Raw genomic sequence first — 12,007 nt, forward strand, 5'->3', positions numbered from 1 at the left:
TTAAGGCCATTCTGTTTCATCCCACACCACCATAATGCCTTACGCTCCAGGCTTTTCTGGATACTGTGGTATATTGTTTTTATGAATTTATTTTTTTTTTTCATTTGATCTATGTAGTGGCTGATCTGGAACTTGTGGTGTTTTGACCTGCCCTGCCCTGGTGGCCTTTGTAGTGCTGGGAGGACAGGCATGCGCCACTCTGCCTGGCTCCTGTACACTATTCTAGTCTCATGTGTGGGTGGGTAGCAGTTAATAGGGGACAAGAAAGGAATTGAAAGTAACTTTCTCTCCCTTCTATAAGGCAAAAAATGTATTTGGGAGCTTGGACAAGAGAGAGTGGAGAATTCTTGCTTGATTCATCTCTAAAATGGCAAATTAACTTGCAATGAGATTATGTACTAAGTGTAGAATCAAAGTGTGAACACACAGGTGGATCCTTTGTGGTCCCCACTCTCAGATGTGCTGAGAGAGATGGTGACATTAAACATGACAAGTGTTTTCTCAGTGGTTTCCTCACAATGCCAGTGGCAGAGGAATACACAAAAGAGTAGGTCTCTGTTGCACCCCCCCCCACTCACCCCTAGGTTCCTGGGGCTCAAATGTCTGGCTTCTCCTGTCATCAATTTGCATGGGTCAATAGGCACCATTGTTTTTGTTCACCTATTTTAAAAAATAACTGGGCAAAGGAGGAAAGGTTAAGTGTGAGTCCCAGGATGCTGAAGAGAAAGAAACATGGATAAAATACATGGCACCTGCTGCCCCTGGCCTGATAGCCCGAATCACAAGAGAGATCAGGCCAGGAAGTGGCGTGGACTCTGTAAAGCCTACAGAATGACAACCTTTCAAGTCTCAGGTGAAGTGTGGAAGACAAGTTCTTCCCTGTGTCGTTCTTCCACGACATACCCGATATCCCATGGAAACAGGTAGATGAGGGAAGGCCCTCTGCCTTAGTTGTGTTGGTAATAATTTGAGCATTTCTTATTAAAGGCAAACCCATGTTGATGGGAGAGAAGCCTCTGTTCTCTCTGATCCTACTTGAAATCACTGTAGCTGAATGGGGCTGTGAGGAACGGAAGCAGAGGATGCTGGGTCTCCTCACCCTGCAACACAAGCAACAGAACTCAGATACGAACCAAGAAGCTTGTGGGTAGAGAAACTGGTTAAAAACTCAGAGACAGGGCTTGAGTTGATTCTCCTGGGAGCCTTCACATGCAGAGGCATGACAGTGACATCCTGGTATCAGGAAGGGGACAAATTTTTTGAACCAAAGGTGAAGGAGACACATTAATCTAACATGCTTCTCAGTACAAAGTATTGGAAAGCAACGGTTCGGGAACTCAGGCTCTGCCTTTGACTCAGTCCGCCTGTGCACAGGTTCTGGATCGGAATTTCAGACACCTCCCATTCTCTGAGGGATCGCGGCTCGACTCTTCTGTGAAGTATTTCGCTTGCATGTCGGCCTAGGAGAGGGTGATCATCTGTAACGATTAGATGCCCTGCCTCCTGTCAGTTCTGTTCCCTGACTTTGGAAGGGGGAACGGAGTTTAAGGAAGTGGACATGAACTCTGGTCATGGGCTGCCTTCCCCCCACAAGACTACACAAGAAGTGAAGGACAGAAGGAAAGGGACTTTATTATGCTGAAGCCAAGCGCAGCTCTTTCCCTACACAGTCAGCCGGGGGATGGCTCTGCCACTGGATTAAAGAGACATCCCTGGGCCTGCTCAGGTTCTCTCCTTCCTGCTCTTCAGCACCTGCTCTGGGGAACCTGGGGCCTTTGCAGCCTTGTGCTCAGGATCCTGCAGATCCAAGCTGTAGACCATGCTAATTGCTCTCACCTTAGGGTCACCTGCCTTTTATCCAACGTGTGGAGCAATCAGAGAGTCATGTCAACATGCAAGCAGAATGCCAGCTCATGTGGCTTGCCAAGGAGCTCTGTTAAGGTTAATTACAGCTCGGTCTCTGTGGTCTCCCCGTTGGGCAGACATCTCTATTTCCCTGGAAAGTTAATATAGATATTTCACAAAGGCCACCTTTCCTCTGTTTGGAGTCCCTGCCAAGAATGTCTTCAACACAGGATACTTCAGTGGGAGAGAGCATGGGAAGCTGTCAGCAAAGGATTGGGGAGAAACAGAGGGTGGCACTGGGCCTGGAGAAAACAGCATATGGCCTCTGGGCCAGGCCACTGGGAACACTCCTGCAGCTTTCCTGCCTGGAGACACAGGGAGAGCTGAGGGGTGTGTTAACAGGCACGTGGCTGGTGACAGGGACCTTATTTCACTGGACTCAAATTGATTTTTTTTTATGCTGTGATATTCTTTCATCCACTCAACACAGCTCTCAGCACAGAGGGAAGCAAAAGTGGACAAGCAAAGCAGGATTTGAACCACTGAAGGCTGACAATATCCACAATGGCACAGATGACGTATTTGGACCTAGATAATAGGATGTTCTTTCTTCCTTCCTTCCTCCCCCGATCCGTTCCTCCATCTGCCTGTCCGTCTGTCCCTTCCTTCCTTTCTTCCTTCCTTCCTTCCTGCCTGCCTGCCTGCCTGCCTGCCTGCCTGCCTGCCTTCCTTCCTTCCTTCCTTCCTTCCTTCCTTCCTTCCTTCCTTCCTTCCTTCCTGTTTTCCCTGCCCAATGTTGCATCACAGAGCAGGTTCACTGATCCACCAGAAACACAGCCACATTCTCTGTTTGCTTCTGAACTTCAAGGACGGTGGCTCAGCTGACCTGGTCCTGCTGGTCTGGCACACATAGTTGAAGATGAATTAAATGATCATATGTCCCTTTGTGTTCTCTGAGAATACATTCTATCCCAGTCACTAGCCACTGTGTTTTTAGGCGAGGATATTGAGATATGTAGACCAGGGGGCCTGCAGCTCAGCCAAGTGAGTCAAATCTTCTGAAACAACGCAGGGAATTATGGTCAGGGCCTGCTCCTGCTGCTGTCTTGGAAGTGTAGATGGGTCATGTCTACAGAGATGCTCCTAGTTAGAAACAGAAAATTGAAAGAGGAGTGAGAAGATGATTTCCAAACAATATATTCTTGAGTGGATGTAATTAATAAGATGATAATTTAAAAAAACCTTGAGTTTTTCAAAACAATGCATAACATCCAAAAAATTCAGTCCTCACGGCATCTATGAAAGGTAAAAACTGTATTATCAGGCAAGGTGTTTAGCATACATTAAACACATATTCTGTACTGGCCCTGCTCTTGACTCAGAGAACTGTGAATAAACCAGGTTCTGCTGTGTGTACCTTGGCTTTAGTAGTGGGTCGGCTGTCCTCCCTTGGTGGCTTCATGGTTTTTCTCATTGTTGTTACCAAGAAGCAGCTTGACCGGGAGAAAAGTTTTGTTTTGGCTATCGGTGCAGGGAGCACAAACATCGCAGGGTAGAAGCCATGGGACCCGGGAACGCTTCTTCACAATCCAGTGCCTCAGGCAGCAGAGGAAGAGGTCTACTGGTTCTCAGTTGGCCACTTCTTGTTTCCCTATGCATTCAGACTGGGATGCCAGCCAAAGGGATGGTGCTGCCCACATTCAAGGCTTTCCCCGGCAGTTAGCACTCTATGAAAATACTCTCATGGACACCCCTGAAGGTGTGCTTCAGCAATGCCCCAAGCATTTCTTTATCTGATCATACTGGCGTTCGAAACTAAATATCACACTTGGTATGACCACGGGACGGTTAGTGAGCTAGGATGGCACCTTGCGTGAAATTCGTTTTCCCACCCTGAAACTATACCACCAAACAGAGAACATATCTTTCTGCTTCTTTCTCAGCATTCCCCACTTAGCTCAGCTGCTTCTGTTGGCAAAAATGCTAACACCAACACAGGTACGAGTTACTTTCTCCAGGCTGTGATCCAATCCTTGACAAGATGCGACTTAAGGGTACCAGGGCTCATTTGGCTCATCATTCGAAGGGATACCGCCCACCATAGTGAGGAAGGCAGGGCAGAAGGCGCAGGAGGCTGCTGGTCACCTTGTATCCACACTCAGGAAGCAGAGAGTGGACAGGAAGTCGGGTCAGATGATAGAAGCTCAAGGTTCTTTATAGTGATTGATTTCCTGCAATGAGGCTGGCTCCACCTTCTAAAGGTTCCGCCCCCTGACACAGCGCCACCAGCAGGGTCCAAGAGCTCCAACGCCTGAGCTTCTGGAGGGCATTTTGCGCTCCAGCACGCATGTTGTCACTAGATGTGTAGCGATCTGAGACTTTGGCAGTGGAAAGAGTGCAGATTCCGGAAGCATGACTGGTAGGAGTGGAAGAGGCCATTCTGGGAGCGAAGGGCCATTTCCTCTGAAACCTGACTCATTTAGAAAGCTTCATGATGTCTGGCTTAAGCCACCCCACTGTGAGCCACCTTTCTAACTACAGCCATTGTCCATTGCTGTGAAAACTTACAGATTTTTTTTTCAGGATATAACACTTTTATTTTGATGATTGAGCTGTAGATTCAACTGCCATTGGTTGGCTAGTTTTACTTTCACTGGGGCCCATGAAAAGAAGAACAGTGGTAAAAAAAATGTTTAACCACTGCCATCCAGGAAAAACATCTAGGCACATATGCACGCACATAAATTTGTTGTCAGTTTCACCTGCATAAATAATGTAGAACTCTATGAATAATTGCATAGGGTATTGTCCAACACCCTTTATTGCGAATGCTATAGAGCCAAGTAACTGATGCTTCTAGCAAGGGTTTGTTGATTTCTGCTGAGCTGACTTGATAAAAGCAGGCTATATGTAAACTTTTGATTCTCTCCATCTCATTAAAGTTGCTCGGAGCTTTATCAAATGCCTGGAGCTCCAACACAGTATTTGTGGGTATTTCATTTTGGTTGAACTAAAGTAGAAACATGGCGCCTATGTGTGGGGATTTTATTCAGTTCTCCACAGGGTGAGTTTGTCAGCCAATTAGGTAGTAGTTTTTGATCTTGAGGGAATATTTCTCACTGTTTGGTACAATTCATGACCCAGCAGTCACAGATAAACTTTTAAGTTTGCTTTCAAGTTTACTTTAAATTTTCCTGTTAAACTGTTAAGGTTAATCTGTCGCATTAACATTTTCTCCACCATGGTAAGTCTAGACAAGAACAACAGCAAAACTGGGTCCATATTTGTAATTTTGCCAGCCTCTGTGTGTAAATTTTCCTGCCAAGACTGACCTCATGCCTAGGGCATCAGGGACCACGAGACAGGAGGAGATGTGTGGTAGCTCACTGCTATGTGCTATTTCCTTGATATGAGGAGAGCAGGAGCAAAGGGTCTTCAGGTCATAGACAGCACTGAAGGCCAGAAAGCAAATAAGAAGAGATATTTGATGACTTCTTGCCTTTGTTTTTAGCATAACTTAGTAGTAACTTGATAGTTTTTAATAATTTTGTATTTTTGGTATTTATAATTTTGTATTGGTATTTTGGTATTTTCATAATTTTGGTATTTGTAATATAGTCTATTTTTAAGATTTAATAATGGTTGTATTTAACACCAAATTCTGAAAATGTAGTAATCAACCTTCAAGAGCTGCTACAGACAGCTCCAACACACCCACCCCATCTATTGCTCCACCTGGAGGCGGGGGGGGGCAGAGGAATAACACTTTCGTGTGTGTGCTAATAAAGCATCAACAGGTGCTCAATTCACGGATGCTGAATGGGTGAGGGCGTGTGGATGTTGGATGCTCAACACATGTATGCTGAATGGATGAACACTTGTGGGGGCCCATCTACCGCTCTGGCTGATGTGCCTTCTTGTTGTCCTACAGGCACCGTGCATGGTGTCCTTGCTCCTTTATCTTTTCTGCTGTATGATTTTGTCCCTTCTTCTAGTGGTATGGCTTGAGTTATTGGATCATGCCTTTTTTAAATTGGAAGAACAATCCACAACAATGTTAATTAAAAAATTTACATGTATGGGCGAAGAGGTGGGAAGGATCAGATTGGAGGTGGGAGAAGGGAAACCATGATCAGACTATATAGCATACAAAATTTTTTTCTTGTAGAAATTAAAATTATAAAAAATTTGTAAGTAGTTTAAAAATTTCACACAATAGGTTCTGATAATATTAAACACCTCCCTCAACTTCTCCTAGCTCCACCCCCTTTCCTAACCTAGCCAACTTTGTGACATCATCCAAGAATATATCGGTAACACATACTGGACTTAATGGCTATAACCTTCTGATTTTCCATTTCAGGAAGCAGAGTCAGGTGCATCTCTGTGAGTTTGAGAACAGCCTGGTCTAAAAAGTGAGTTCCAGGACAGCTAGGACTGCCTCAAAACACCAAACAAACAAACAAACAAAAAGCTCAAAACGCATAGGTTCCTGAGTGTGATGTCCTTTGAGATGGCCATCTGTTAACTAGCTAGCAGTGAGCTGGACTTTGGGGATTTATCTCTCCAGTTGCTTGTTTATATCATGAGACATTCACCTTTATTCTTGCAATTAGCAGTGGAAAAGCCACGTTCTTTTCTATTATTGTTTTTATTGAGCTATACATTTTCCCTGCTCCCATCCCTTCTTCTCCCCTCCCCTTAAACCCTCTCCCATTATTCCCATGCTCCCATTTCACTCAGGAGATCTTGTCTTTTTCTACTTCCCATGTAGATTAGATCCATGTATGTTTCTCTTAGGGTCCTCATTGTTGTCTAGGTTCTCTGAGATTATGATTTGTAAGCTGGCTTTCTTTGCTTTATAATATGATGTTTTTTAGATCCATCCATTTGCCTGCAAATTTCAAGATGTCATTATTGTTTTCTGCTGTGTAGTACTCCGTTGTGTAAATGTATCACATTTTCCTTATCCATTCTTCAGTCTAGGGACATTTAGGTTGTTTCCAGATTCTGGCTATGACAAACAAAGCTGCTATAGACATAGTTGAGCACATGTCCTTGTGGCATGATTGAACATCCTTTGTGTATATACCCAAAAGTAGTATTACTGGGTCTTGAGGAAGGTTGTTTCCTAATTTTCTGAGAAATCACCACACTGACATCCAAAGGGTCTGTACCAGTTTGCACTCCCACCAGCAATGCAGAAGTGTTCCCTTTTCCCCACAACCTCTCCAGCATAAGTTGTCACCAGTGTTTATGATCTTGGCCATTCTTACAGGTACAAGATGGAATCTCAGAGTTGTTTTGATTTGTATTTCTCTGATGACTATGGATGTTGAGCATTTCCTTAAGTGTCTTTCAACCATTTTAGATTCCTCTGTTGATGTCTGTACTCCATATTTTAATTGGATTATTTGTTCTTTTGATGACCAATTTCTTGAGTTCTTTGTATATTTTGGAGATCAGCCCTCTGTCTGATGTGGGGTTAGTGAAGATCTTTTCCCATTCTGTAGGCTGCCATTTTGGATAACTTTTTCTTACAGAAGGAAGGTATGATTATTGTGGAACACAGTGAAGTATAGAGAAGAAAAAGCGAAACTGTCCATAATTCACTGTCTTAGAGATATTTACCAAGTTCTCTAGACTTCCTAGTGCATAGATTATAGACCAACTCAAAGTAATGCTTTTCTTTCCTTTTAAAAAATTATATATAGAAAAAACCTTTTCTTTTAATGGGCTTTGTTGTATTGAAGAGGATTAGGATTACGCCTTCTGTCTTCCTGCCTGCTCTGGAAATGCAGTCCTGTACCAGTGATGACCAGTCACTGCTACAAGCCATTCCACAAAGACCTGTGCTGTCCTCAGAGTAAGAGAAACTGAGCCTTGAAATCTTGTTGAAACTTTAGGGTTTTTCTCCCATGTGAGTATGCATGCATGTGTGTGGTATCCTTTGAATTGGAATTTTCATATTAGAGGTTAAAATATTGCTAATTAGTGCTTACTTCTGCAATCATCTCTTCAGCCTACTTGATGCTGAGTAGTAATATCTTTTCAGTACGAATTTGCATCACCTGTGCTAAGAAGTCTGGAAAGGAGTGTGTGCACTGAATCCCTCCCTGAATGAGCCAGAAAAGCATCTTGCAGGGATCCAGTCAGGTGGGGCAACCATAGCCGGATTCTTCCGCATGGACAACGGTAACATCTTCATGTTACAGTCACTTCCCTCTGTTCCCGAACAGTTCCAAGAGATGCTAAGTCGTAGCTCTGAGCCCAGCTGCTCTCAAACAAAAGAAATCAATGGTCTGAGGTGCTGGTGGGTGGAGCTCCTCAGTGACACAGGGGAGCAGATGGACAGAGCCATCAGCACTGGAAGGAAATGTCTCCGCACCTCTCACCATCTCAGTTCCGGGGTAACCTCAGGCCACATGCACCATAGATTCTAGTTCAGGGCTGACTCCCTGAGCCGCCATGCGTGCTCTCCCTCTCCCCACCCCCTTCTCTCTCTCTCTCTCTCTCTCTCTCTCTCACACACACACACACACACACACACACACACACCCACACACACACAGCTAGCTTCCTCCTGGGAAATCCTCTGGTCCTACCAATCCTGCTACAATAAGCTGCTAAATAGAAGATTCTGCCTTCTCTTCACAGCCTCTGGGAGCTGTGTTCTTTCCTCTCAAGGCCACTAGTCCCCTCTCTTCATGTTATATACTGTGTCTGGTGTCTAGCCGATGACTTAGCTTATACACTCACTCTTTCTCACCTGCATTGCGACAGTGGTCTTCTGTGCACACGAGACCCTGCCTCAGCCTGCACCTTCCAGTCACCATCCTCCCACGGATCTGTCTGCAGCCCCGTGCCTCCAAGCATGGTTTCCAGACCAGTTGCATTAGCGCTGGCAGGGAGCTTGTCAGAAATGAGAATTCATAGGCCCCATGATCGCTAGCAGTCAAGGTCTAGCTTGAAGATGGAAAGGCTCATTAGGTTGAATAAAGAAAATTGAATATGACAAATGGGTGACTGGAGAAATAAATTGTATCCAGTCGTGCAATGGAAAGCTAGCCAGGAAACAGCATGAATGGCTCACAAAGCCGTTCCGCTGAGAAATATAGGCAGGTCTCAAGCCACCAGTGACATGCGCCACAGCTGCATGAGTATGATGTCTGGGAGGGGACAGAACCAGTGGGACAGATTTCATTGGCTGTTGGGTGCTGAGAAGGAGGAGGATTTGCTCACAAAAGGACACCACCAGAGAATTCTGAGTGAGCTGGCGGTGCCCTGTGTCTTTCTCCTTAGGGCTGATACACTTGTTTATACACATGCCAGGCTCACAGAACTGCACACCCAGAAGGTTGAGTGGGCGCGCGCGCGCGCGCGCGCGCGCACACACACACACACACACACACACACTAAAACTACTACAACAAAAACAAGGCATAGACCATGACTAGACACTAGAACTGTAAGTTTCTCTTGATACAAGTATACACCAGGAGATGAATAGAAAAGCCCAGAAGACCACTGCTGTGGCTGAAGTGTTAAATGCACCCCACAGGCTCATGCTGTCTGAAAACTTGTTCCTCAGCTGGTGGCACTGTTATGGGGTGTTGTAGAATCTTCTAGAAGCAGAGCCTTGTTAGAAGAAGCGGGTCACCGGGAAGAGGCTTTGAGGTTTTATATAGTTCAGCCTCACTTCCTGTCCTTTTTCTGCTTGCTGACTGGATGTGTTGTGACCAGCTGCCTCATGCTCCCACTGCCATGCCTTTCCTGCCATGCTGGATACAGCATGCCTGGGAACTGTAAGCTGTGATAAACCCTGCCTCCCGTGAGCCCTTTCTTGTCAGGTATTTGTCACCGTAACTTAAATGTAACTAATGCGTTTGCATTAACGGGGCGCTCACTCCAGACATGATCAGTAATGTCCCAAGTGGGATCATTTTCCATCTGCCTAGATGCAGAGATGGCAGATGGCCAGTTCCACAGACCAGCAAAAGTTGCATACGCTGAGGGTCCCAGGTTTGGAAGCCCCATGATCGGTCTCTTGCTCTGTTGTCACATTCCTGAAATTCTCAGTCATTTTTTTACAACACAGTACCTACACGAAAATGTGCATTTTCTTTTGCATCAATTCTTGCCTGTGGCTTGGGTGGTCCTGAATACCACATGACTTCTGTGGCAGTTATACACATTATACAAGCTGTGTTTAGTCATGATGAAACATCGGACCAAGTCAATGGCTGGGCGTTCTACAATATTAGTTGGCTATATTATTTTCTCTCTTAAATTTTATGTGTATGGGTGCTTTGCATGCATATATGTCTATGTATCACCTGATGAAGAGCTGATGGAGACACGAAGAGAACATGAAATCTCCTGGATTGTGAGCCATTATGTAGGTGCTGGGAATTTAACTCAGGGCCTCTGGAAGAACAGCCAATGCCCTTAAGTACTGAGTCATTTCTCCAGCCCCATCTGACAATATTTTTTAACAGTCAAGGTTAAGAGAGTCATCAGGAATCCCAGAAGCTGTGTTGTGTTGAAGGAGACTGAAGAGACAGGACCAGTAATAAGGTAAATAGTCCTGGCTACAGAAGGCATCAGTATGACCATTAGTGAACCTTGAATGGGTTCCAAAGATTAGATAGCAATAATAAGTCAGTGTTAATTATTAATTTTCCCATCCTGATGGGTACATATTGGTTGTATAGGAGGATGCTATTATTTGTACCTCTTTCAGTCTTAAATATTTAGGAGTGATGGGGGCCATTATGTTGTTGACTTGAGGAGGGGGTAGCCTCCAGTCAGCACCAGGGTAAATAAGAAAATTCACGAATGCAATGATAACTTAGGAAAAATTCTTGTCTATCTGAAGGTTAGATTTTTTTTTCTATCTGAGGGGGAAAAAGGAAACCTAAGCATTCTGATGGCAACTTTCTCTTTACTTCATCTTGAAAATATCCTCTCTGAAAAATCTCTCTTCATCTCTCCTCTCTCTGCCTTGCTGCTGCTACTGCTGCTGCTGCTGCCCTTGCATTGCTGCTCCTTCATGCTCCACCTCCGCTGCTGCCCTTGCATTGCTGCTCCTTCATGCTCCACCTCCGCTGCTGCCCTGCCGCCTCCGCCCTTTGTTCTCCGCTCCCTACATTGCTGCCCTCTGCTCTCCCACTCTGCTCCATCCACAACCAAACTGGACAAATATAAGTTCCATTTTCAGGCCCAACCCATACTCAGAACCCAAGATAAATCATGTGTTTTTTTCCTAGGCTAGGAATGTCACATTGACCCAAGCTCTAAGTTTGTGAGGGTTTCCAGACAGTAAACAATTGGTTGAACCTTGAGGTTGGGGAGTATTGCAGAAAGGCCTATTGCAACAGGGAGTTATGTCGGAAGTTGCTTCAAGCTCTGGACTTGAATCACAAAAACGGCATCTGGGAAAACGATTTTGTGTATTTGTCTCTAGAGGCAACCAGATATTTGTCCCCAGGGCAACCAGCCTGTTTTGAATCTACTCCGAAGTCTTCAGTTAGCTATCTGTGTAAAAGGCTGTCTTTGTGACTGAGAATTTTACGTTAGTCTGAGTAAAGTAAAATATAGGCAGAAATCATCTTTCTGACCATCCACAGCTATGTGTACCCAACATGTATAAAACGCACCACCAAAGGTCCATGGAAAGACCCCACAGCTGTTCTTATTAGGGTACATGGCACCCGAGAAAGTTAGGGAAACAAGTGGTTATCTGGTCAGTAACTCCTTGAATTGCCTCAGTGGGGCTACCCAAGTAGGTTGGCTTGTTAAACACCAGTTGTCACTGCTGTAGAGTCCCATGGCCATCTGCACCATTATACTGGCAGCTCCCCATCAAACGGTTCAGTAAAAAAAGCTGTTGTGCTTTTTTTAAACAACTTTTCATTAATTTTGAGATTGTTTCAAAGAAGAAAGAGAAGTGATGGGGAGGGGGAGAGAGTGATGGGGAGGGAGAGAGTGATGGGGAGGGGGAGAGAGTGATGGGGAGGGAGAGAGTGATGGGGAGGGAGAGAGTGATGGGGAGGGAGAGTGATGGGGAGGGAGAGTGATGGGGAGGGGAGAGAATGATGGGGAGGGAGAGTGATGGGGAGGGAGAGTGATGGGGAGGGGAGAGAGTGATGGGGAGGGAGAG

The sequence above is a fragment of the Myodes glareolus genome, chromosome 14 (assembly GCF_982192425.1).
Source record: "Myodes glareolus chromosome 14, mMyoGla1.1, whole genome shotgun sequence".
Taxonomy (NCBI): Eukaryota; Metazoa; Chordata; class Mammalia; order Rodentia; family Cricetidae; genus Myodes; species Myodes glareolus.